The following is a 27364-nucleotide window of genomic DNA, read 5'->3' as shown; positions in this document are numbered from 1 at the left end:
GTCATTAAAATTTTAAAAGTCACTATCTGAATTATATGAAAATGTGACAATCAATATGCAAATATATTGGCTTTCCATAGATATAAGCAAAGAAATAATATGCAAGGGAATAAAAGAAAATCATTTCCAAGAGGACTGAGAAAACGGATGATACTCAACTGATGAATCTTCGGGAGATGCAGGCAGCTGTGGGGGATGGAGGATGGGAAGGAGGGGAGGAGAAGAGTGGAAATCGTTGTCTCGTGTGCTTTTGAAACAGTGTTTAGACATAACCTGACCCTCGTATTTGTGGAGCTGTATCTTGTTTCCTAGCTCTGTGAGGTGAGGTATTCAGTATTCCCTGAAATAAAGACGACCTTCAGACACAGTGTGTTTGGTTCTCTGGTGATCTGTCTGCATCCTTTCTTTTTAAGTTTGTAATTTTTCACCTTTTTTTCCCATCTGATAACACTATAGAAAAGAATTTATCTTTCTGCTTGTGAGTGACACCGTGAGATCTTTTTGTTTTTCGTGAAATCAGGCTTTTTCTGTCTATGACTTACAGTTGGGGAGTTAGTACATTGGGTCTTTTATCCACGTGAATGTTGAAAATCAGAAATAGATTTAAAAATCGGTTGACTCTTTCTCTCACTGTTGGGTAACGGGAACTCTGAGAAGCATCAGGCCGACCAAGCGTACCCCACTTCTGAACATTTGCCGTTTCTCAGACATGAGTTGATGCTCTCTGAACTCCAGTGCGCCCTTGCTTATTCACCGTTTTTGGGCTTTGCCCTGTACCAAACCTGGAAGAACAAACTTAGCACTGACTCTGTGCTCATTTATTTTTGTAATTATATTTGATCCGTTGGTGCTGTGTGTTGTTGAGTTGGTGGTGATAAGTATCATTAAAAGTCCTTTGCTGGGCGCAGTGGCTCATGCCTGTAATCTCAACACTTCGGGAGGCCAAGGCGGGTGGATCACCTGAGGTCACGAATTTGAGACCAGCCTAGCCAATACGGCAAAACCCCATCTCTACTAAAATACAAAAATTAGTTGGGCATGGTGGCACACCCCTGTAATCCCAGCTACTCGGGAGGCTGAGACAGGAGAATCGCTTGAACCTGGGAGGCAGAGGTTGCAGTGGGCCGAGATCACGCCACTTCACTCCAGCCTCGCTGAAAGACCAAAACTTTGTCTTTAAAAAAAAAAAAAAAGTCCTTTACATTTGCAATTTAATTCAGGACTTAGTCTCTTTCCTTCATTTCCTTCTTTTCTCTCTTGTTTTCTCTCTCTTTCATGCCCTCCACCCACTTCTACATTTCTGGCCAGCCCTACCCAGAGCAGACTTTCCATAGTAAGTGCTTGCAGACTGACAAATACATTATTTTCTTTGGTCCACCCATATGACCCTTGACATAGACAGGGCAAGTGTTCCTATCCTCATTTCCCAGCCAGATGAGCAAACTCACTTAACACATGAACTGCTTAATGTCATCCAGAAATGAGAAAGTGGTGAGGTTAGACCTAAATTTAAGTCTTCTCTGTCTAGCCCAGTGCTTGTCAATGAAACACAGCTGCTCAAACAAGCATTTCTTTTGAGCCGCTTCTATAGGTTGATGTTTTCATTCCTATTCTCCCGTTGTCCCATTGAAAGGCACATAAAGTGCAATAGGAGATATTTTGAGATGGACTGAGCCAGAATCCATGCCTGACTCCTCAGACAGTCTTGTGACTTACTGGGCTTTTTTGATGCCTGAGTAAATATTTGCTCCCACAGTGGATCTGTGAGTGCTAGTGCTGTGTCAGTGGGCTGCTCCCCATCTGTGGTGTATGGGACCAACTGGAGTGGTTGGTGGCCAAAAGGAAGGGAGAGCATCAAAGCCCCTCAATGTTCATTTACGTTTTCCAAATATTTATACGTGTGGTATTTTGTGGTGAGGGATTTTACAGCCAGAGAGAGCCACGAGTGCCAAGATGAGGTGGTGCAACCCCGTTTCCCTGTGGGAGGAATGCCCACAAAGGAGTTCATTTGTGTTGTATTGGCTTCTAGTTTGAGGAAAAACCCAAGGTGCTTCTCTGGCTAGAACCTTGAAACATCACGACTAGTGGCATTGCTTACTTTAGGGGAAAAAAAAATCTCTCTGAAAATTGCTGGTATTTGAGGAAGACGAGAAGCCATGACTTTCGAAAGCAGGGTGTATTTGTGTGTCAGGGGCACAGCAGGAAAGTGATGACACATTCAAATTAGGAAGATTTGAGAGATTTAATAAAGAGAGTATTTACGAAGATGGAGGCAAAGCGTGAGGAACTCACAAGGAATGGTGCAGTAGCCCAGGAATAGGAGCAGCGTGGCTGTTATTCTTCCTAGACCCCAGGAGTGGGGAGACAGAGTGATGATCAGAACCCAGAAAGACAATTTTAGGTAGAAAGGGCCACCCTGAAAGGCATAGTGACCTAGTGTGAGGGACATGGCCAGCGGCAGACACTCCCACCTCTTCCCCGCCCCCCCCTCCCGCCGTCATCTCTCACCAGGGGTCCTCATTGGTCAAAACCTAGTGGAGGCCCAGCGCCGTGCCTCCTGCCTGTAATCCCAGCACTTTGGGAGGCCGAGGCAGGCAGATTACTTGAGGTCAGGAGTTAGAGACCAGCCTGGCCAACATGGAGAAACCCCATCTCTACTAAAAATAGAAAAATTAGCTGGGCGTGGTGGCGGGCACCTGTAGTCCCAGCTACTCGGGTGACTGAGGCATGAGAATGACTTGAACCTGGGTGGTGGAGGTTGCAGTGAGCCAAGATCATGTCATTGCACTCCACCCTGGGTAACAAAACAAACAAAAAACTCAGTGGAAGTCGGAGGGTAAGTAAGGTAGGCTTGGGGCAGAAAGCAAGATGGAGAAAGTGGGAGAGTGGAGCTGACGAAGCAAACAGAAGCTGTTCAGCACAGCCAGCCTCGTTGGAGAGTGGTGGACCTCAGCCTCTGAAAACTGTCCTGAGATGTTCATGCGCATGATTAGTTAACTGTTTCTCCAGCACATTGGAGGATCGGTTTCCAAGATCTATGTGAGAGTTCTTTAGGAACAAAGGCTATCAAAAAGTCAGCGCAGGATTGGGTAACCCTTTGTAGAAGTCCAAGCTGCCGGTTCTGAACCAGCAGGGAATACTTGCCGACGTCGGAGACATTTTGGTTGTCACAACTGGGGTGGGTGCTCCAGTCATCTAATGGGCAGAGGCCAGGGATGCTGTTACATATCCTACAGTGCACAGGAGTGCCCCCCTCCACACAGGGTTATCCAGCCCCAAATGTCAATACTGCCAGTGGGAGAACTCTGCTCCCTCTGCCTTATTTTATTGCTACTATTTTTCCATCTGAAAAGATCTTATATTTACTTCTTTATTTAATTGATTCTGTTGCATCTGTCTCCACCTATGAGAATATAACCTCCAAGAAAGCGGAAGTTTGGTTTGTCTTGTTCATCATGGTACCCCTGTTGCTTAGAATAGCACCTGCCACATGTTAGACACCCCATAAATATACCTGATTGAATGAACAGAAAAGAAAGGGAAGTTTGCTCAACGTAATTTGCTTTTAATGACACTGTGATAATTTCCGGCGTTTGTTGCTTCTTTTCCCAAGGGAGATGTGCTAGTTTTAGTTTGGAAGGAATATGCATCTTTCTTTTCTCGAGTTACCAAATCCATCTTTTTCTGTCTTTTGTAATTTGAGGCAATAGTTACCCATTTTCAGTGTTCCCATGCTTTCCTTGTTCATTACAGTTCCTTCAAGATTCTTTCAGCCTTTCAGTTTTCTTAGCGTTTTGTTATTCACTTCACTCATCCTCATGGGGAGAAAATAGGTGTGTCTGTTCAATTTTTCTTCTTGGTCATCTGTTGCCTATACCATGGGTATTATAATCTCTTCACCTTGAAATAACTTTTCCTGGCTGGGCAAGGTGGCTCATGCCTGTAATCCCAGCACTTTGCAAGGCTGAGTTGGGCAGATCACCTGAGATCAGGAGTTCGAGACCAGCCTGACCAACATGGTGAAATCCCATCTCTACTAAAAATACAAAAAATAGCCAGCCGTGGTGGCATACACCTGTAATCCCAGCTACTCGGGAGGCTGAGGCAGGAGAATCACTTGAACCTGGGAGGCAGAGGTTGCAGTGAGCCGAGACTGTGCCACTGCACTTCAGCCTGGGTGAACGAGCGAGACCATCTCAAGTAATAATAATAATCATAATAATAAAATTTTTATTAGAGAGGAACATTGTTTTATTTAATTAGTCATCTGTTATACCATCAACTCAAGCAGCTGTTGACAATATGTAATTTTTAAAGACTTTTTTTATTTTTTAAACTTCCATTTATTAAATAATAATTTTAAAGTATTAATTAGGCTCTCAGAGAATAACTAAAACTCCACTGGAGAATTTGACATCTATTCGCCCTTTTCTTCAGCATAATAGAATGCTATTTACTGCAATTAAGCAGTAATTCTTATTTAAAAAAAAATTTAACTGCCTTTATATAATGAATAAAATAATACATTTCCTCAAATACCCAGCATACTCAGAGTTAGGACTGTTTTGCTCTGGCACAATCTGCGAGAACATCTTGCAAGACAAAAGGGAGTATTATTGGTGATAACCTATGTCTCACATTTCCATTTAATGAAGTATTACTTAAAATGTTTTTAAGGTATCTGTGATTGGCCTGATGACAATAACTTAATCACCATTCCTAGCCAACTGCTGACTTCCAAAACAGATATTATTATTTAAAACAGAATTAGGCTAGATGTGGTGACTAACACCTGTAATCCCAGCGTTTTGGGAGGCCAAGGTGAGAGGATCACCTGAGGCCAGGAGCTTGAAACCAGACTGGTCAATATGGTGAAACCCTGTCTCTACTAAAAATACAAAAAATAGCTGGGCAAGGTGACACATGCCTGTAATCCCAGCTACTCAGAAAGCTGAGGCTGGAGAATCATTTGAATGTGGGAGGTGGAGGTTGCAGTGAGCCGAGATCACACCACTGCACTCCAGCCTGGGCGAGCCTGGGCGACAGAGCTAGGCTCCGTCTCAAAACAAAACAAAACAAAACAAATAAAACAGAATTGGTTACAGTGTTTGTTCTGTAGCCTTCAGCTGCTGCCTTTCCCAAATAGGGAAGGAAGCCCCTTCTAATGAGCCAGCACTTCATAAAGACAAGATCCCCATTTTCAGCCTTCGCCCTGGGCAGAAATTCCCAAGATATGCCCAGCTCCAAAGTTACTTTTTCTCCCCTAATGATTTGAGAAATTCACCCATGATTTTGCTGAACTTCTGCCAGCCAGTGACCCTGCAAAGTGATACCTTCCTGTGGGCCCCACCTCCGTCTCCTCCATAGCTGAAAGATATATGGCACATGAGATATTATTTCATAACTATTCATAATTATGAAGAATTTGGTTGACTTTTAAAGATAAAAAATTTGCACCTTCCTCTTCTACTCCCTTCTTTACATAAAAATAGGAGCTAATACTGGGTGCAGTGGCTCACTCCTGTAATCCAGCACTTTGGGAGGCCAAGGAAGGTGGATCACCTGAGGTCAGGAGTTCGAGACCATCCTGGCCAACATGGTGAAACTCCATCTCCACTAAAAATACAAAAATTAGCTGGGCATGGTGGTGGGTGCCTGTAGTTCCAGCTACTTGGGAGCCTGAAGCAGGAGAATTGATTAAACCTGGGAGGCGCAGGTTACAGTGAGCTGAGATCACGCCATTGTACTCCAGCTTGGGTGACAGAGCGAGACTCCGTTTCAAAAAAAAAAAAAAAAGAGTAAGAATAGGAGCTAACATCTCTCCACCCCACCTCCCATCAAAAAAAGAAAAAGATTATATAACATTGGATTTCTAGTTATTTCCCAAATTAACATTTTGCTAGAAGTCTTTGGTTTATCTGATAATATATATTTTTTGAACATCATACAAATAAATACATGCCTTTCTATTTTGTAAACATTTCATTAATACTTTATTTGCCTTAACTGTGTCGATACATCTGCTGGCATTTTTAGAATTAATAATGGTAGTAGCTAACATGTACTGTGAGGTTATTTTAACCCAGACTCTCTACATAGGTTATTTTACCTTTCTTCGGGGGTCGGGGGAGACAGAGTATCACTCTGTCACTCAGGCTGGAGTGTGGAGTGCAGTGACACGATTTCCGTTCACTGCAACCTCCACTCCTGGGTTCAAGATTCTCCTGCCTCAGCCTTCTGAGTAGCTGAGATTACAGGCACATACCACTATGTTACCGTTTTTAACGGCTATCTTACCATTTTTAAGGAACGTTATGATTACTGTCCATTCTGTGAATGAGCAGTCTTAAGGCTCCATGAGGTTTAGTAACGTCCACACTTGCTAATAAGTGGTGGAAATCAGATTTGAACTCGGCCTTGTGACTACAGGGTCCACAGGTTAACCTACACACCCCTTTGTCTCGCAGTCGCTGAAGTTGTACTGATCTTAGACAAGCATCCTAACTTTCTCTAGGACCTTCAGCTGGACTTCCTTATGAATCCTGCTATGTTTCCACAGTTCATTTTATTATGATTTTAGCCATCGTTCATTCAATGAAAATAATTACATTGCTGTCATATAGGGATGTGCTGTGAAACTACAGATTTTTTTTTTGAGAAGTTTCAGGAGAACTAAATTCCTTACAACTTGTGCTTTGAGCCCATTCACATCCAGTCTCACTCAGGAGCAGGAGTAGCAGCAGTTTTCCTCCACTGACATACAAATTGAAGGGCATTTTTGACTCCACAGCGTGGGAGAAAGGGTATCATATGTTTCCAAATGAAACCAGCACAGCCCCAGCTCTGTCCCCTAGCCAGAGCGGCTGCACGGGGAGATCTGGGAGGCAGGTGATCATCCTTATTTAGATGTGCCAGAGATCATGTGACCAGAAAATGGAGGCGAATCTGTATTTCCAGTTAACTGCTCGGAAGAGAGATGCTGAAGAGCTGTAGCCGTGCATGCTTCTCACCCTCCTGTTAGAAAGCCTTCTCTCATCCTCAGAAGGTAGGTGGGTCCTGGTGCAGCTTTTAGGATATCGGTACAGGAAGGACAGAATGAGATGGGGAGTGTTGTTCTCAAAGACTAATCTCTTGCTGCTGGGAAGTTGGCGGGGGGAGAGGGGAGGAGGATGAGAGGATGCCGAATTCTGCCCAGCCCCTTGCAACTGACAGCTGCCAGCTGCATTTTATTCCGTATCCACTCATCCTGGAAAGGCTGTGGTCTTTATGCTATCCCCGCCCCTTTCTTGGCAATCAGGTAATCAGGAAACAGACTTTGCACAGGTTTAATCATTTTGTTTTCTTTTATATCTATGATGAAAATGAAGAGAGAAAAATAAAAGGAAGTAACAGATTTGAAACTGTTTGAGACTATTGCCTAATGAGAAATCAAATGTCTATTTGGATTATTTGACAAGCAGGACAGCCCTAGTAGAGAGGCATTTTTTTTTTTTATGTTATTCCTAATTGCTATTGAAACTAGCGCATCTGTTTTTCTAAATAATCTTGTAACCTTTACGTCTTACCTGAGTTTTAAGATGCAGAAATAGGTCATCTTCAAACATGGGCTTATGTTGTTCCCTTTGTCTTTTCAAAATCAAGAAAGAATACTCTACTGAAAGGATATCAGTATTTCACTGAGAGACTAAGTTATGTGAGGAAGTAAAAAAATTACCACCTGGTCAATTTCAACCAGGAATACACAGGTTATTAAATTTCTGTGTGGTAACTAGAAAACAAAGCTAGACTCTCACCTAGCAGAAGTGATTTAAAGTGTGACTCTGCCTGAGATCAGGGTACTGGCCATGTGGATGAAAGGGAAAGGGGGCATAATCTCCATCCACTGTCCCCTCTTTGATGTGAACTGTTGACATGGTTTGATCTTATGTAAGCTGCTATGTGAGTGCAGCTTTCGGGACCACTTCCAGCCAGATGGCTGCCCTGTGCCCCTCCTGTAGAGAAAATGGGAGTGGCTCCTGCGTGAATCTATTCCAAAATCTTCATCTGATGAAAGTTTTCTTAGAATCATAACTGATAATATGCATGGAATGTAAAATCTGGAATAATTAGATTACGATGCCTGGCAATCAAAAAAATGACCCATGGAATTTCTCTTAATTGCTAAGAGAAACTTCTTATCTGGGAGGTAAAACAAAACAAAACAGCTTTTATGGAAATGTCTCTCTGGGCAAATTAGACATTTTTAGGGTACTGAAAGCTCAGCACTCTAAAGTGGTTTGGACCTTGTTCCCCAACTCAGAAGAACAAGATGAGGTTACTGTCATTGGAAATCAGCAGCATGTAAATATCCCTGTGAGATTTAGCTTTGTAAGCCAAGTTACCCTTTATGTCCTAAATAAGGTTTAATGCCTCATAGATGCTTGAGGATGGTGAGCCAATTCTCCTTCCTATTAACAAGAAGTCAAATTAACTTTTTTTCCAATGGTTAGTGCTCTGTTTGGTACATCCCAGTGAACTTCTATTTACATTCCGTTTGGTTTCTCAATCTTGAGTGGCTTTGTACTCCTGGGAAGATTTATCTCTTCAATAAGAGATCACAGTACTTTCTTGATTTTTTAACTTCACACTTTCCAGCTCTACAGAAGACAAGGTGTAGGGTTTGCACATAGGTTCGGGTACTCGATATAGGTTACAGTGCAAAAGTTTAGGTTTATCTACGGCAAATAAAAGCTGATTTTTTTCCTACTTTACTAGTCTGGAATTGCTTGCCTTGTGTTTGCTGTATCAAGATTTTGCAGGCAGAGGCTTTACATGAACCAAGTTCCTGCCCGAGCAGTATTTGTATTTGGGATGGTTTCTCAATTCTTTACCAATCCAAGTTAAGGGTAATTGGTAGTTGAGGGAAGGAAGAAGGGGTGAGAAGGGGCAGAAGGAAAAGTAGAGGACAGATTCTGTCCCCTGGTATCTTGTCTGCCAGGTTGACAAAGAACATGGCTCCTTCTGGATTAATACTGGCAGGAATCGTGAGGGGCTTGTGGAGAGGTACATCACTATGTTGCTCAGGCTAGTCTGAAACTGCTGGCCCCATAGGAGGGGTATTGGAGAAGAAGCAGGAGTAGATGCCCTGCATCTGAACACTCTTTTCCTTAGAGAGCTGTTGCCAAAGTTGGCTCTGTCTTGTTCTGATACCTGCCTATTTGCCTGTTACTTTGATAGTTGTTTGATTCCTTATATTGTTCTTGAATCCTAAAGTTCAACTGCTAAAGTAATAGAAGCTGAACTAAATTTTAGAATTCATTTGGATTCACTTCTTGAATTTACAGGCAGAAAATGAGTTCTAGTTAGAGTGAGTGATTGTCTTAAGATCACCCAGTCAGTGTCTACGCTGGGATCAGAATTCAGGGGTCTTAGCTCTGGACCTTGTGCTACTTCCTGTCAGCTCAGGGCCTTTGAGGAAAAAAAAAAATCTTGATGCGGTATCTCATGGCTGTAATCCCAGCACTTTGGGGGGTGAGGCAGGAAGATCACTTTGAGACCAGCCTGAGCAACATAGTGAGACCCTGTCTCTACAGAAAATTTAAATATTAGCTGAATGTGGTGGCATGCACCTGTAGTTCCAGCTGCTTGGGAGACTGAGGCAGGAGGATGCCTTGAGCCCAGGAGATTAAGGCTGCAGTGAGCTATGATCATGCCATTGCACTCCAGCCTGGGTGACAGAGCAAGAATCTGTCTCAAAAAAGAAAAGAAATCTAGTCCATGCATTAGCATTTTTTCATGGCTTAAAAAAAAAAACCCTACCACTCTTCTATTTTTAGGATAAGGTGGCATTTCCTAATTCATCTACAACCCTTAGACTCGTATGCATTTGGGGAAAATGAAACATCTCTACTGTCAGAACGTGAGTGTTTATTATTAACAGGATGCTATCCCTAAGAACTGCATATGATACAAACTAAGGTGCAGTATCCTCACTCTAGTGTGGGGAGGAGAAAGTAAAACAAATGGCCGTGAAGGACAGGATGAAATCAATTCCATAAGAAATTATACAACAGTGGGGCTCTGGATGCTTAAAGGTGAGAAAGTGTTGCTTCATTTTCTTTGTTGTAGAGTGCCTAGTACAGGATTCATGCCTGAGGAAGATTCAATAGGTTGGGAGAAGGAATATTTCAGTGGAGGGAATATAATAAAGCCAGCTATGGAGTCAGGAGAGGTATCAGTTGGAGTTGGGAGACTTAAGAGAATCTCATTTTGCCTGAAGGGTAGAGCAGTTGGAGAAGCTAAGAGTGGATTATTCTAAGTGGTTAAGAGCCCCCAAGGCTGCAACAAGGAAGTCTGTATTCAATGGTTTTTGTTGGCAATGGAAAGCTGATGTTTCTTGAGCTGGGTATGGTGATTGCAATAGACTGGCAATGATGCAAGAGACATGGGAGGGCAGATGGGAAGTGGCAATCCACCGGAGACATAATCAAGGCTGGAACTGTTCCTGGGATGGAAAGAAGGGAGGTAGTTTCAGAACTGCAGACACAGAAGAAAGCTAGAGGGCATGAAAATTGAGGAAGATGAGAACCTACTGGGGAGGTGCCCACAGAAGAATTGGCAAGCCCTGTGAAAGGTCATCATTTCATTCTTTGTGTCTGAGAACCTGCAGCCTTGGTGAGTTACTTGATATAAGTTCATATAAGCAAGGCAAAGAAAGCACAAAACTCTCTCCTCAGTGGAACAAGACAGAGCCTACTTGGGCAGCAACACTAGCTGCAAGTGAAAAACCACATCTGATTCATCAGCCTTAGGTCATGGTTCTGGTGCTGGACAGTGGTCTCTATGACTACACTTTCTTTGTTGCCAAGAAGGCAGGTCTGCAGATCTCTGTACCTACTGGGATGGGATGTGAAGAGGATTGGTGGTGTTTTCCTCTGGTCAGGCTCTTACCTCCTGGGCAGTGGCTATAGAAGGAGAACACCCAGTTTCAGGGCAGGGGTGAGGCCAAATGCTGTCTGTGACAAGCTGCAAGGAGATTCTGACTCATAGGTTGCAAGAACAGAATGAGTCTTGATTGTAGGCTTAGGAACTGAGGAGAAATTGGGAAGAAAAAGAACAGGAGAGCTCAGATATAATCTATCCTCATTGCCTCCCTGGCTTACCAACAGGCCAGATACCACCTTTTATTGGAGGCTTCTAGATTGCTCTACTCTACCCCCGCATCTGGAGGAGCTGCTGCTGCCTCTGAAATTCGTGTAGGACTCCCATGGCTTTTAGCCCCTCCTGTGCTGTTTTGTGTGAACCTGTATGTGTCTTTTCCTCTTTATCCTCCTAGATTTTAAATTCTCTGAGAGCAGAATGTGTCTCTGATCCATTCTTTTTGTAATACAGCCTCCCCGCACGCTAGCACTTTCCATATGACTCTAGGACTCAAATGTTTGTTGAACTCCTGCCGGAATGAATAGCCTGAGAAACAAACAGTATCAGAAAGAAGCCACAACTGTCAAAGCTTGTGGCAGTCTGCTTTGGAAACCCTAGGCAGATGACCAGAAGAATCTTGATATGGTTTTACCTGGAGAGAGAGAGCATTCAATATCCCTTCCAATCCAAAAACTGAACACCAAACACATGCTTTCAGTATTGCCTGGAAAAGCAGGATTTAGTGCTGCCCAAACCCAAGATGAAAGTCCCATTCATAAAGCCACCATTGCCCACCGATGTTGTCCCTTAACAGTTATATTCTTCTACATCCAGTTCCCAGAAATATCCAGGAAAGGTTGATGAAATTGGATGTTCTAAAAGTAGTTCTTCCTAAAATAAAATAGGAGTGAAACCAACATAGTGTGATCCCAAGAGAGCAGCTGAGCATGAGGTAGGTAAGGAGGACAGGTAAAATGGAGATGAAAGGAGCGCTAGAGACTATTCATCTGTAGAAAGGTCAGTAGTGATCATTGAAGGAAAGCAAGTATGGGATGGAGTTGAGCCTCATTCCTGGGCTGGTCATGGGGAAGTTTTCCTTGTACGTTAGACTAAGTTCAGATGTAATCAAGGCTCATGGCTGGGCTGGATGCAGTGGCTCATGCCTGTAGTCCTGATACTTTGGGAGGCTGAGGTGGGAGGATAAATTGAGGCCAGGAGTTTGAGCCCAGGCTGGGCCATACAGTGAGACCCCATCTCTATGAAAAAATTGCAGAAAATGCCTTAGCCAGTTGTGGTGGCACACACCTGTGGTCCCAGTTACTCAGGAGGCCAAGATGGGAGAATCTCTTGGGGCCAGGAGTTTGAGACCAGCCTAGGCAACATAGTGAGATACCGTCTCCTACAAAAAAAAAAAAAATTATTTAAACTTAGCTGGGTGTGGTGGCACACACCTGTGGTCCCATCTACTCTGGAGCCAAAGCGGGAGGATCTCTTGAGGCCAGAAGCTCAAGACCAGCCTGGGCAACACAGTGAGACCCTGACTCCACCAAAAATTTTTTTTAAACAGCCAGGCATGGTCGTGGATGCCTGTGGTTCCAACTACTTGGAGACTGTGGTGGGAGGATCACTTGAGCCTGGGAAGTCAAGGCTGCAGTGAGCCGTGTTCATGCCACTGCACTCCTGCCTGGGTGACAGAACGAGACCCTGTCTCAAAAAAATAAAAATAAAAATAAAAAACCTCCTGTCTTTGCAATAAAGGCAGAGGTTGGATTTCCTATGATGAGTGTCTCACCAAGTTTTTTATGTACTTGCCACTAGCTGGATATAGCTGTTATTGAGCTGTTATGTTTATTTTCCAGTCCTTTCATCTATCAGCAGGGACCTGGTAACCCAAAAATGTGAGTGATGTAAAGAGAGAGTTACGGAATCTCATATAATGCTATAACTCTGTGAATAACAATTATTTAAAAGCAAGCACATTTTCTTCCCTGAATATCTGTCTACATTTATGCAACGAAGACATAGAAATGAAAAAGAGATGGTTAAATGAATCAGTTCTCCCCAAGAGGTTGGCAGAGCCATATGATTACTGAACGTATCCCTCAGGAGGGTATGAAATTAATCAAGTCTTGTAATTAGCTTCATAGAATGTGATTATATTGTGCAGCAGGATACATGTAAGTAAGCGGGATGGCCTCTTTCTCCCAGTGTCGAGGGGCCTAACTTAGGTTTCTCTCTCTCCCTGGAGATCTGTCAGGCAGCCATAGAAGGGCTTTCTAGCAGAGAAGATGAGTGAAAGGACTGATATACTCCTTCCAGAGTCAAGAGTCTCCTCCTTGACACTGGATATACCGGTGAAGATCTGATACTTTATTGGTTTGCTAGGGCTGCTATAACAAAGTACCAAAGACGAGGTGGCTTAAACAGTAGACATTTATTTTCTCACAGTTGTGGAAGTCTGAGATCAAGCTATAGCTAGGATTGGTTTCTTCCGAGGCCTCTGTCTCCTTAGCTTGCATATGACTGTCTTCTCCCCATGTCTTCTGGTCTTCCCTCTGTGTGTGTTTGTGTCCACATTTCCTCTTGCTATAAGGATGCCAGTCATATTGGACTATGGTCCACCCAAATGACTTCATTTTCACTTAATTACCTCTGCAAAAACCCCATTTCCAAACACACATCTTGAGGTACTAAGGGTTAAGACTTCAACATAAGATTCTTGGGGGATGCAATTCCTCCCATAATAGATACCTTAGGAATGTGACAGCATATGTGCCAGGAATTCCTGATGGTCCTGTGAATGGTGACAGACCTCCAACCCCATAAACCATTTATTGTACTTCAATGATGAGTCTCTGCATCCCTTCAGGGGATCCATGACCTCCTGGGAGACTCAGAGTGAATATAGAAGGCTAAGTGTAACCCAGCATCTTCTAATAATAATAATAATAGTAATATTAGAAGTAATCATATAATGGAACTGTTGCCGAGCACTTTACTCATTATCTCTTTGAAATCTCTCCTCTCATTCCCATTTTGCAGATGAGGAAACTAAGTCTTAAGAGAAGTCAGTAACTTTAGCACAGTTACATGGTTAATAAGAGACAGAAGTGGCCGGGCGCAGTGGCTCACGCCTGTTATCCCAGCACTTTGGGAGGCCGAGGAGGGTGGATCACTTGAGGTCAGGAGTTCAGGATCAGCCTAACCAACATGGTGAAACCCTGTCTCTACAAAAAGCAGAAAAATTAGCCCGGCGTGGTGGTGCAGGCCTGTAATCCCAGCTACTCAGGAGGCTGACGCAGAAGAACTGCTCAAACCCAGGAGGTGGAAGTTGCGGTGAGCTGAGATTGTACCACTGTACTCCAGCCTGGGCGGCAGAGCAAGACTCCATCTCAAAAATAAATAAATAAATAATAACAGGCAGAAGTGGAGTGAGTCCCATTGACGCCACCAGGGTAGATCGCCTCCCTGTTTGTGAGCATTGTTTTTCTTAAACTGGTGTGAAAGGCTAAGGAGAAATTTCTTGCAGGTGGATGTGTATGAAGGGACCTGAAGAAGTCCAGCAGCTTTACGGTGGATATCTAAGGAAGTCCAGAATCCCCAAAGAGCATTGAAACCCTAAGTGTGATCTGGAATTTTCCCACTGCCAAGAGGTCGCTAACTTAGATCTGTTAGACCCCAACCATTGAAAGTGGAGGAAATGAGACTCAGGCAGGAAGGGAGCACCGGGGCTCTGGAGCTGCCCTGGGGTTGAATCTGCAGCCGACTCCTCCTCCTCTCCCCGCTCCCTTTGACTTGTCTCTGAGAAACCGTCCTGGGAGACAAGCTAGCAGGCCAGACACACTCAAGCAGTTTTTTTTAAAAAGTAGCCTCTGACTCATAGATGTAGAGTAGAATGGTGGTTGCCAGAGGCTGGGGAGGGGGTGAGGGAAAGAAGAGTGGTTGATCAAAGGGTACAAAATTTCAGTTAGATCTGAAAAATAAACTTTAGTGATCTGTTGCAGAGTGGTGACTATAATAAATAATCATGCACTGTATATTTCAAAATTACTAAAAAAGTAGATCTTAAATGTTTTCACCACAAAAAATGCAAGTATGTGAGGTGATGCATTTGTCAATTTTCTTTAATGATTCTACAGTGTAAATATATGCCAAAAATCACATTGTACCCCATCAGTATACATCTGTGTGTGTCTATATGTGTGTATATATATTATATGTACATATGATGTATACTATATATATTTTATGTATAGACACACACAAAAATTCATGGTGTACACAAATACATATGTGTATATATGTATATATATGCATACACAAATATTTATGGATACAAATACAAATTTATGGAGCATATGTATACACACACACACACACACATATATGTTAGCATCAGATTTCAGGGCATGTCCCTCCCCACATGATATTCTATGATATTCTTTCATTTGCATTCAGGATTAGAGGAGTGATAAACAGAAATGCATTCATCCAACAAACATGTGAAGGTACGCCTAATTTCAGGGATCATGACCCTGGCACTTCCTTTATATGGGAGTTAACCCTGTCTCTGTAAACAAGAATATACCCACGTGTAAGCTTCCTGAGAGCATATGTATTTTTCCCAATCTGTTTTATCAGTCAGGTCATTTTGGGTGATGGGTGACAAAAACTCAACTTACCCTGCTTAGGTTAAAAAGAATATTAACTGGCTCGTATTATGAAAACCAAAGAACTAATCTGGCTCTAGGCAGAGGTGAATAAGGAAGCTCCAAACACGCAGTCAATGTTTACCCATTTTTTTTCCTTCACTCATTGTCTCCGTTTCTTAATACAGAAAGGATTCTCCATAGGCCCTCAGGTTTACATTACAGTCAGCTGCAATCCCCAGAGAAAGGGTTTCTTTTTCCCAGAGTTTTCAACAAAATCTGGGTTGAGTCTCTCCTTGGAAGAACTGGTGTCACATGCTTATTCGTGGAACCAATCACTGTGGCAGGGGTGGGGACTCTGCTGATTGGTCAGTCCTGGGTCAGGTGCCTGTCTCTGCAGGGAAAGGAGATTACCTTCAATCCTCAAACCCTGGGACTTAGTGTGATGGAGAAATTTTTCCGCAAAGGGGAATAGAGGTGCTGTTATCAAAAGAAGAAAGAGTCTGGGGAGGACACTGGGCTATTACATCTGAATACACTGAAAAAGTTAATGGTCAGGAGGAGATGAAGAGAGGTCAATTAAAGGGTACAAATGTACAGTTTGGTAGAAGAACTTAGCCCTAGTTTTTGCCAGATCATTAGAGTGACTATTGTTTACAGTAATCTATTATATATTTTTTAAATAGTTAAAAGAAAAATTTGAATATTTTTTAGCATAAAGAATACACAAATATTTCAAGTCATAGCTATCCCAAATGATGCTGGTTTGATCTCTACAAATTATATTAATGTATTAAATTATAATGTAATGTACTCCCGAAAATATATACATCTATTGTGTATCAATAAATAAAATAAAAATAGTGGGGCTGAGCACAGTGGCTCACACCCGTAATCCCAGCACTTTGGGAGGCCAAGGCAGGTGGATCACCTGAGATCGGGAGTTTGAGACCAGCCTGACCACCATGGAGAAACCCCATCTTTACTAAAAATACAAAAAATTAGTTGGGCATGGTGGTGCATGCCTGTAATCCCAGCTACTTGGGAGGCTGAGATAGGAGAATCGCTTGAACCCAGGAGGCGAAGGTTGTCATGGGCCGAGATAACACCATTGCACTTCAGCCTGGGCAACGACAGTGAAACTCCAACTCAAAAAAAAAAAAAAAAGTTAATAGTGATCATCCATAGTGGCAAAATTTAGGAATATTTTGCCTTTATATTTTCTATCATATATAATTCTATTTTTATATAAGAAATATATATTGTAAGTTTTCTATAAGTAAACTATATTTTTATAATGAATAAGACTTTTTAAAAGTTTTGTAAATTAATCTCTCTGAGAAAATAAAGCCTCTTTTAAAGTCTAAATCACTCCGTCTACTAAGGGGCTTCTGGCTAAGATCAAGAGCCGAATCTCTTCTCTCTCCTAACATTTTTATCGCCTTCACTGTCTCCTGCTAATTCTGGCCTCCAGGGAGGTCTCATTTTGTCACCTCCTCTGCCTTTGCCACTTCCCATGACTCTCAGAGTTCCTCCGTGTTTTTAATGTATTTAAAATATCAGTTTATCTTTAAAATAAACTATTTGGACTTTACTTAAAATTTCAAGGTGACAATATATCTTTTAAAAGATATGCCCTGACTAGATTTAATTGCCAGTGTTTTTTTATAACCTCTAGCTGATAAGAATTCCCTGAAAGGAGTTTTTAACATAAATCTGGGATCCTTTTACAAGTGTTTTATGTGACATTCTGAGATAATTTATTTCCACAGGCTGATAGGATATACCTCCTTGTGGGAGCAGTTGAAGAGCACCTTTCTGGTGGTTCAGGGGTAAAAATGATGCCTAAATTGAAGCAGTGGCGGAAGCATCAGTTGTCCTAGGACATCAAGCTCTAGTGAGCCTGGGTGGGCACCCACACAGTCGAGATCTTCACAGACAGATCCCACAGCTCTAAGTGTCCCTTTCAGGCTGTTCACCTCCAGATTTATGATGTGAAGGTGGTTTCGTGAGCTTAGAAAAACCTATCTTGTACCCTTTCCCAGGGCACCTGCTTTTTATTTTTTTATTTTTATTTTTTTGATTGTGGTAAGAAACACATAACGTAAAATTTACCATCTTAACCATTGTTAAGTGTACAGTTCAGTTACGGTAGGTACATTCACATTGCTGTGCCTAGATCTCCAGAACGTTTTCATTTCTTAAAATTAAAACTCAATACCCATTAAACAACATTTCCCCATCTCCCCAGCCCCTGGCAACCACCCGTTTCAACCATTTCTGTTTCTGTGAATGTCACTGCTTTAGCTACTTCAGATAGGTGGAATCATACAGTAATGATTTTTTGTTTTTGTGTGTGTGACTGGCTTATGTGACTGGCTGATTTCATTTAGCATGATGTCCTCAAAGTTCATTCATACTATAGCCTGTGACTGGATTTTCTTCCTTTTTAAGGCTGAATAATATTTCATGTATGCATATATACCACATTTTCTTTATCCATTAATATGGTTTGGCTCTGTGTCCCTACCTAAATTTCATCTTGAATTATAATCTCCTTGTGTCCAGGACGGGGCCTGGTTGGAGGTGATTGGACCCTGAGGGCAGACTTCCCCCCTGCTGTTCTTATGATAATGAATGAGTTCTCATGAGATCTGGTTACAAGTATGGCACTTCCCCCTTTGCTCTCTCTCTCTCTCTCTCTCTTCTATTGCCATGTAAGACGTGCCTTGCTTTCCCTTTGCTTTCAGTCATGATTGTAAGTTTCCTGAGGCCTCCCCAGCCATGTGGAACTGTGAGTCAATTAAAACTCTCTTTTTAATAAATTACGCAGTCTCAGGTAGTTCTTTGTAGCAGTATAAAAATGGACTAATACATCCATTCATCCATCAATGGGCGCTTGAGTTGCTCCCACCTATTGGTTATTATGCCTATAGCTGCTATGAATGTGGTTGTGCAAATATCTCTTTGAGATCCTACTTTCAATTCTTTTGGACTTATAATGAGAAGTGGGATTGCTAAATCATATGATAATTCTATTTTTAATTGATTCGAGGATCCATCATCCTGTTTTTAAAAGAGGCTGCATCATTTTGTATTCCCACTAACAGTGCACAAGAGTTCCAATCTCTCCATATCCTCACCAACACTTGTTATTTTCTGTTTTCTTTTTCTTTTTCTTAACGGTTGCCATCCTAATGAGTATGAAGTGATATATCATTGTAGTTTTGATTTGCATTTTTCTAATGATTAGTGATGTGGAGCATCTTTTCATATGCTTGTTGACCATTTGCATATCATCTTTGGAGAAATGTCTTTGCCCATTTCAAGTCATTTGCCCATTTTTTAATCAGGTTATTTATATTTTTGTTGTTGGGTTTTAGGAGTTATTTATATATTCTATTATAACCCCTTATCAGATATATGATTTGCAAATGTTTTCTCTCATGTAAATGCAAATATATGTATATGCAAATCATATATGATTTGCAAACGTTTTCTCTCGTAAAAATATATAATAGATTACTGTAATCCCTTTCAAGGTTGCCTTTCGTTCTTGATTGCATCCTTTGATGCACAGAAGGTTTGAAGTTTGATGTTGTCCCATCTATTTTTTCTTTTGTTGTCTATGCTTTTGATGTCATATCCAAGGAATTGTCAAATCCAATGTCATGAAGTTTTTCATCGATGTTTTATGCTAGAAGTTTCTGTTTTGGATCTTATGTTTTTATCTCTAATCCATTTTGAGCGATTTTGGTATATTGTATAAGGTGAGGGTCCAACTTCATTCTTTTACATGTGGATATCTTGTTTTTCTAGCATCATTTGTTGAATAATTTTCCCACTAAATGGTGTCAGCAACCTTATCAAACATCATTTGGCAATATAGGCATGGGTTTATTTCTTGACTCTCTATTCTATTCCACTAGTCTATATATCTGTCTTTTTATTTATTTATTTTTAGAGACTCATCCAGGCTGGGGTGCAGTGACATGATACAATCATAGCTCACTGCAGCTTCAAACTCCTGGGCTCAAGCAATCCCTCCTATCTCAGCCTTCCTAGTAGTTGGGATTATAGGAGTGAGCCATGGCGCTCAACTGTATCAGTGTTTATGCCAGTACTATACTGTTTTGATTACTGTAGCTTTGTAATTAGTTTTAAAATTAGGAGGCATAAGACTTCCAGCTTTATTCTTTTTCAAGATTGTTTTGGCTATTTGAGGTCCCTTGAAATTTCAAATAAATTGTAGAATATATTTTCCTATTTTTTCAAAAAATTCCATGGGAATCCAGGTCACTTGCTTTTGAAAACCAGTATTGTATTTAATTTTTAACAAAATTACTGAAATGATGATAACAGCAATATCTAATCCTTATGTGTCATCAGTCATGATTGGCAAGGCAGTGTTCCCTATCCCTACCTAAATCAACTCGTTTAATCCTTACAACAACTTTCTAAGTAGGTAGTGTTACTTTCCCCATTTTACAGATAAGGAAACAGGCATGTAGAAATTCTGTAACTTCTGTAAATTTACACATTTTAAAAGGTCAGAGCCAAGGTTCAAGTGCAGGCAGTCTGACTCCAGAGTCTTGAGGCTTTCTGGAATAAAAATACCACATAGCAGTTCAGGCTGCATTTACTAGATTCTTGTTAGATGCAGTCCTAGCTGTCCAGAGAGGCCCATACATCTCTTGGGGTTATGTCTCAGACCTGTGCTTCTCGAAGGAAGGAAAGAAGGAAGGAAGGATGGACTTTATTTATTTATTTATTTATTTATTTTAATTTATTTTAATTTATTTATTTATTTATTTATTTTTTGAGACGGGGTCTCGCTCTGTCGCCCAGGCTGGAGTGCAGCGGCAGGATCTTGGCTCACTGCAAGCTCTGCCTCCTGGGTTCACAGCCATTCTCCTGCCTCAGCCTCCTGAGTAATTGGGACTACAGACGCCTGCCACCATGCCTGGCTAATTTTGGTTTTGTATTTTTAGTAGAGATGGGGTTTCACTGTGTTAGCCAGGATGGTCTCGATCTCCTGACCTCATGATCCACCTGCCTCGGCCTCCCAAAGTGCTGGGATTACAGGCGTGAGCCACCGCGCCCGGCCAAGGAAGGACTTTATAATGCCCAAGAACCTGTTATAGATTCTGAGATGTCCTCTAGAAAAGAAATCTGAAATCTGTTTGATTTTGTATGCCTCATTTTGACCAAGAAATCTTTTCTTCTTTTCATTTTTCTTTTTTCCTTTCTTTTCTTCCTCCCTTCCTCCCTCCTTTCTCTTTCTCCTTCCTTCTTCTTTTTTTTTGATGGAGTCTCGCTCTTGTCTCCCAGGCTGGAGTGCAGTGGCGCGATCTCAGCTCACTGCAACCTCCACTCCCGGGTTCAAGTGATTCTCCTGTCTCAGCCTCTCGAGTAGCTGGGATTAAAGGTGCCCGCCACCACGTCCAGCTAATTTTTGTACTTTTAGTAGAGACAGGGTTTTGCTCTGTTGGCCAGGCTGGTCTCAAACTCCTGACCTCAACTTCTCAAAGTGCTGGGATTACAGGCATGAGCCACCACACCCAGCCAATCCCCAGAGAATATAATATATGATGCTTCACAAACTTAACTGACACAGAGCCTTTTGGCATAGATCTGTGGAGCTGGTTCTCTGGGCACAGGCTCTGGCAAATGCTGGCGTAAAGATATGACCACTTGTCACTGTGTCCCATTTGCCCCAGGATGGTTTGGAACACTGGAGTGCAAATCCTCGTGGGATGTGGAGGGAGTGTTCGTTCTTATGTCGGCCCCGGGTCAGTCCCAGGTTTGAGCTCATAGGCTGATGTCGGGGAATGGATTCCAGGAGTTTGCCCGGATCTTGCAGCAGGCCTGCTTCCTGGACTTCTCCAGGACAGTCACTGGGGCCTGAGAGGTGGCTCAGTTTTCAACCACAGGCAGCGACTGTGTGGGAATGAAAAGATAAAGGGATTTAATGCTAGAGGAAAATGAGGAACAATGGACCCATCAGGAAGGAAATCCAGAAAATAAAAATGGGATGGTGTCACCCAAAGGACCGAACACTGGTGTACATATATTCTGTTTATTCAGCAAATAAACAAAATTTGCTGAATTTTTGTTCAGGAGGACCAGCTGCCAGCAGTGCTCTCAGCTTCCGCAGCCCTTTAGGAGCTGATGGTTTGGTCATCCAAATGGAAATGTTTCGTTCTCTGCCTCATTTTCCTAATCTGTGGAACAGGACCAGCAAACAATGCCTTAAAGAAATCCTATCAAAAACGATGCTAATTTTAAAAGTATAAAGGCTTTTGAAGTCAGAGAAATACTATGTGAAAATCAAAGAGTTTCTTTTTTCTTTAAGGACAAGAACATAAATAAAATTTTTTTAAGCAACTAGTTTTAAAAATCCAAAACTGAAAAAAAAAAAAACCAAAAACAGTAAATCTAAACAAATCTAACAAAATAGACAAAGCAACAGTGAAAGAAATCAAAGTGAAAAGACCATTGCAAAAGAGAAACTATTGAATTGGAAAACAGACTGCAGATATTGGAAAACAGACTGCAACGCAAGGATAGAATTAGATACATTTAAAACAACCTATTGCGAAAGATGAATCAGCCAGGCTATATACAGCAACAGCCGTGAGAGGCAGGTGTGTCTTATTTATTTTAAAATACCCATTGTTTGCCCAGATCAGACCTTCAGAAAATATTTGTGAAGATGAACAAATATAATGGACGTGTGGACAGTGGAAACAGCAGGACCTCCATAATGAGGGATTAATCTGAGCCCGGGCTTTTCTGGCTTTCTTTTTCAGTGCTAACATTTCAGCTCATGTGCTTCGCTATTTCTGCTGCTTCCTACACTTTATTTTGGAAAATGTCAGGAGTCCCAATAATGTAGCAGTGGATGTGACATCGTAATGCTGCTACTGATAAACAACTGAAATTACTACTTACTAAGCACTTCTTTTTTTCTAACCTTAACTTGAATTTGCCCAAGATTCCTAGAAGTGCATAGAATCTTAATATTTTAAAATTACCTTTTTATTTGAAAATGTTGTCACATGTTCGTATTTTAAAAAATTGAATTTAAATTTTAATTTAAAAAATTGAAACACAGAAAAGTAAAATGAATCAAATGTAGAAATTCCTTTCACCCCTGTGCCTACTCCAAGTAGGTAACTGCTATTAACAATGTATTCTTCCTCGATATTATCCATATCTAAAAATACATATAAATGTATCTAATTTTATGGAAATAGTATCATTCTAAATGTACCATTTTGTAACTTGAGTTTTTATTAGATACGTCTTAAATACCATTCTATGTCAATACATTTAGACTTTTTTTATACATTGATATGCCATAATGAGTTTCATGCTTTATTTAATCACTCCCTTACTGATAGACTTTTAGATTAGCACTTGCATTTTTGTAAAAAAAAAAAAAAAAAAAAAATTTGAGTGGAAAATTGTGTTAAGTCACAATGAACAGCTAGGGTCCAAGGCTGAATGACAGCTGAATGAACAGCTAGGGTCCAAGGCTGAGGGCAAAGTGGTGCAAAGTACTCTTTATCCCAAAGAGAGAGAAGGCAAGAAGCTCTTGGCAGTTGAGATATATGTTTCCCTGAAGGCCTCTTAAAAGGTGACTCAGATTTACCGAACTCAGCCCATTCCATGTGAGCAGAAGACTGGGGAGGAGTGAGGGAATTATGAAGTCATTGCCTTGTTAGAAGTACTGGGGTGCATCCCTTTCTGCTCCTCCAAAGCCAAGTGAGGGTTGCCCCAGAAGAGTCCTGAGTAAAGAGTTGGAATTCCTTCCACAAGGAAGACTGGCATCTCACGCCCAGCTGGAAGTCTGCTTAGACTGGACTGTGGGTCTGCCCTGATTCTGCCTGAGCCAATGAAAAGAACATTCAAGGCCAGGCATGGTGGCTCATGCCTGTAACCCCAGCACTTTGGGAGGCCAAGGTGGATGGATCACCTGAGGTCAGGAGTTCGAGACCTGCCTGGCCAACATGGTGAAAACCCCTTTCTACTAAAAATACAAAAAGCTGGGTGTGGTATCACGTGGCTGTGATCCCAGCTCCTCAGGAGGCTGAGGCAGGAGAATCGCTTGAACCCAGGAGGCGGAGATTGCAGTGAGCTGAGATTGTGCTACTGCACTCCAGCTTGAGTGGCAAGAGTGAAACTTCATCTCAAAAAAAAAAAAAAAACCTTCATGAGAGGGTGGTGGTGGTGTGACCTTACGCTATCACTGTGTGGAGGGACAGGGTGGTACAGGTGTCCTGTGGGTGCAGTGACCCCATGGACAGTAGTAGATTTGACTCATTTTGTAATATCCCACCTGTTATGCTCTGAACTGTGTCTCTCCAAATCCATACACGTTGAAGTCCTGTCTTGTATTTGGAGATGATTTCTTTACAATGAATTCACTAGGGTAGGCCCTAATCCAGTAGGATTGGTGTCTTTTTGAGGAAAAGAGATTAGGACCTGCACACACACAGAAGGGATGACTGTGAAAAGAAAGAAGATGGCCATCTTCAAGTCCAGGAGAGAGGCCTCGGAAGAAACCAACCCTGATGACACCTTGTTCTCAGACTTCCAACCTCCAGAATTGTGAGCAAGTACATTTCTGTTGGTGAAGTCACCCAGTGTGCGATACTTTGCTATGGAAGCCCTCCAAAGTAAGATGCCACCCAAGGTGAGAAGGCCTCAGCCAGAGGCAGTGCCAGGAGCTGGGGACAAAAGGAAGATGTGGAGTGAAGCCAGTTCTCCCGTATCAGTGAAGTGGACAGTGGGGAGGCCCCGTGGGCCCTCAAGGAACTCCTACAAGTTTCCAACAGAGGGAGGGGCTCCCAAAGTTTGGGCTGGGAAGAGGAGTGAGAGAATGGCAAGCCTCTCTCCAGTTTCCACCTCACCCTCCTACCCAGGCCCTTTTCACAGACCGGAATCCTGGGGTAAGAGGAGGAATGGGGGAACCCTTCCTATCCCAAATTCCCTGAAGCACAGCTTTGGTTGGCGCAGGTAGGAGAGTGAAGGAGAAACAATTTTTAGCTGTTTTAGACTAGATTAGATTTTAGTAACTGAAAGTAACACGATAGCATGATGCAGGGAAGGAAGACTCAGCATAGCACAGTTGGGAAAATCAGAGATCCGAGAAATTTTTCATTATTTTATGTTTGCATGATTATCAAATTCAAACTGTTTTAAAAAACCCTCCAGTTTTGTTTTTGTATTTTTACAGTAAACATCTTTTTACATCTATCTTGGTATATACCTGTGAGTATTCCTATACATTCCCAGAACAGCTGATCAAAGGCTATGTGTATTTAAAATTCTGATGACTACAACTAAAATCTATACCTCAATTTATATTCCTCATAGAAATACATTTGGGTGTGCCACTTGCACCAATATGAGAGCTTCACAGTTTTAAAAATACATTCAACTTTAAGAAAATGAAATGTTATTTAAGTTGTGAGACTCTAGGACAGCGGTTGTCAAACCTCCCCCTATACTCCCCACCAAACCCAGTCCAGTCGGCCACCTATTTTTGTACATAAAGTTTTACTGGAACACAGCCATACCCATGCATTTACATATTGTCTATAGCTACTTTTGTGCTAGGACAACAGAGCTGAGTTGTTGCCACAGAAACTGTAGAGCATGCAAAGCCCTTCCAGAAACACTGTGCTGCCCCCAGCTCCAGAAAAGTCAAGCCTCCCATGCCCTGCGGATCAGCAAATATGACTGCGGAGCAGCAGCTGAAGGAGTATCTTGTCTACGTGTGTTCCTGTGGTTCATATTTCTGGTGCCAGATTGTCCAAGGCATTTGAATGACTTCACACTCTTGAACTACTTGGGGCAGGAAGTCAAACTGGAAGAGTGCAGCCATTGCATTGCACTGTGGGGAAGGGGACCCTTTGTGAGCTTATCTCACGGGCAGGAGGGTGGGGCAGGCAGGCGGTCTTCCCGAAGTGTAAATCCCAGGAGATGCTGAGCAGGTGAAGTGAAGGCTGCAGGAGCCTGTGCTGCGAGCCCAGCCAGTTCTGCTGCTCACTTGGGCGTCCTGCAGGTGCTGGTGCCCCCGGCATTGAAGATTGTCTCCAATTCTGAAGAAAAACAATGGTCTACTTTCCCCCTCTCCCTTTGGAAGAACCTCATTCTTTCAAATTCACTCCCAGTTGCTCCTGATATTATCTGAGAGCTTTTACTGTTGAAGGAGAGAGCACAATATGTGCCACACCAGAGGATGACCATTGCCTAATTGGATTCACAGCGATGACTTCTTTGTAAAACATTTCCATAAGCATCACCTATATTTCTAAATTATGTTTTGACAAAAGCTTAACTTCTTATCAAAATGAATTTGTTGGAAGCCTTTTTTTTTTTTTTTTTTTTTTTTTTTTTTTTTTCTTTTTGAGACGGAGTTTCATTCTTGTTTCCCAGGCTGGAGTGCAATGGCATGATCTCAGCTCACTGCAACCTCTGCCTCCCAGGTTCCAGCGATTCTCCTTTCTCAGCCTCCTGAGTGCTGGGATTACAAGTGCCTGCCACCACGCCCGGCTAATTTTGTATTTTTAGTAGAGACAGGGTTTCTCCATGTTGGTCAGGCTGATCTCGAACTCCCGACCACAGGTGATCCACCCACCTTGGCCTCCCAAAGTGCAGGGACTACAGGTGTGAGCCACCATGCCTGGCCTGGAAGAGAATTTTTATGTTCAGGTTTCAATATGTGGCGAGACATTCTGAGGAGCACTTTACCCAAAGGGCAGGGCACCTTCACGTGTCTAAATCAGTGTGTTGTTCAATAGTGACTCATTCATCTCCACCATGTGCTGAGCCCTGTGCTAAGCACTGGGTGTGCTTGTGTGTGGAGAGGGTGGCAGTGGGGAGGAGTGGGGACAAACGCATTTCAAACAGGAAATCGTAGGAATATGGCAGCATCCTCGTGAGGTAAGCACGGGATGCTGTGGGACGTGACCCAACTCTGTGGGGTGGAGGTGAGGTCCCAGGTCTCAACTTGTGGGGTGGAGGTGAGGTCCCAGGTCCCGACTTGTGGGGTGGAGGTGAGGTCCCAGGTCCCGACTCTTGTGGGATGAAGGCGGGGTCCCAGGTCCCAACTCTGTGAGGTGGAGGTGAGGTCCCAGTTCCTGACTCTGTGGGGTGGAGGTGAGGTCCTAGGATGCAGATGTCCACACTGAGTAGTAGAGGACAGCAAGATTGGCAAGGCTAAGTGGGGAGTGGGGAATGAGAAAGGAGGCTTGGGTCTAGGCTTGGGGGCTAGGTTAAGAGGGCCTTGTAAGCCCTTCTCTGAAACCAGATTCTTTCCCTGAAGCAGTGGGAACATTGAGAGGATTTAAACAAGAAGGTGGCGTCAAGGTTGAGATGGAGAAGGGTATTAGTTATGATTTGGAGGAGGTAGGGAAGAAGATCATAAACAGAAAGGTTGCAACGTTTCTGCATGAAAAAAATGAATTTGAACTAAGGCTTTTGTAGTGAGAATGGAGTGGAGAGGATGCGGTAAATTTATAGGATTGGACAGCCAACTGGATGGGGAAGAAATGGTGGGAAAGAAAAGAAAGTAAGAGTGAATGCCGGTTTGGGAGCTTGAGTGCCCAGGTGATACGTAGAGACATTCACTAGGATGAGAAATGTATTAGTTAGCTATTGCTGTATAATTAATAATCTTGGCCCTGTGCAGTGGCTCATGCCTGTAATCCCAGCACTTTGGGAGGCCAAGGCAGGAGGATCACTTGAGGCCAGGAGTTGGAAACCAGCCTGATCAACATGGTGAAACCCTGTCTCTCCTAAAA

At 42.5% G+C, this 27364-nt stretch overlaps 1 protein-coding gene across 14 annotated transcripts in view; it reads left to right on the top strand.

The window, feature by feature from the left end:
• PRUNE2 (prune homolog 2 with BCH domain) overlaps positions 1-27364 on the top strand; it is a 292615-nt gene that overhangs the window by 212398 nt on the left and 52853 nt on the right. The window lies entirely within an intron of this gene.

This window comes from Macaca mulatta, chromosome 15 (assembly GCF_049350105.2).
Source record: "Macaca mulatta isolate MMU2019108-1 chromosome 15, T2T-MMU8v2.0, whole genome shotgun sequence".
NCBI lineage: Eukaryota > Metazoa > Chordata > Mammalia > Primates > Cercopithecidae > Macaca > Macaca mulatta.
The sequence above is the reverse complement of the archived record's forward strand: the minus strand, read 5'-3'. Positions and strand labels throughout refer to the sequence as shown.